We start from the raw sequence: 344 nt of genomic DNA, 5'->3' as shown, positions 1-344 counted from the left end.
GGCAGTGACCTCTTCCTCTATTTACTACCCCAGCTCCTGTCCAGGTGACCTCTCTACTTCTGTCGCATATTCTACTAATATTCCCTCTGCTGGCTTCTTCAGGCCCTGGGGAGGTAACGGCTTCCCATTGTTGCTGGTCTCTGGGTGCTTCCCCACTCCTGGTTGCCTCCCTTAGCCCACACTTCTGCAACAGCACTATATTGAACTCTCCCCAGTCACCCCTTCAAGGGTGTCTTCTGCATTCTACTGGCTCAGACAGCATACCAATTTCCTTCTAAGAAGTTACCTTTCTCTTTCTAGATAGAGCTAGTGGGACATCAAGGGATCCTGCCTTTCTTCAGCCA

The sequence above is a fragment of the Colobus angolensis genome, unplaced genomic scaffold, assembly GCF_000951035.1.
Source record: "Colobus angolensis palliatus isolate OR3802 unplaced genomic scaffold, Cang.pa_1.0 Scaffold914, whole genome shotgun sequence".
NCBI classification, from domain to species: Eukaryota; Metazoa; Chordata; class Mammalia; order Primates; family Cercopithecidae; genus Colobus; species Colobus angolensis.
The sequence above is the reverse complement of the archived record's forward strand: the minus strand, read 5'-3'. Positions refer to the sequence as shown.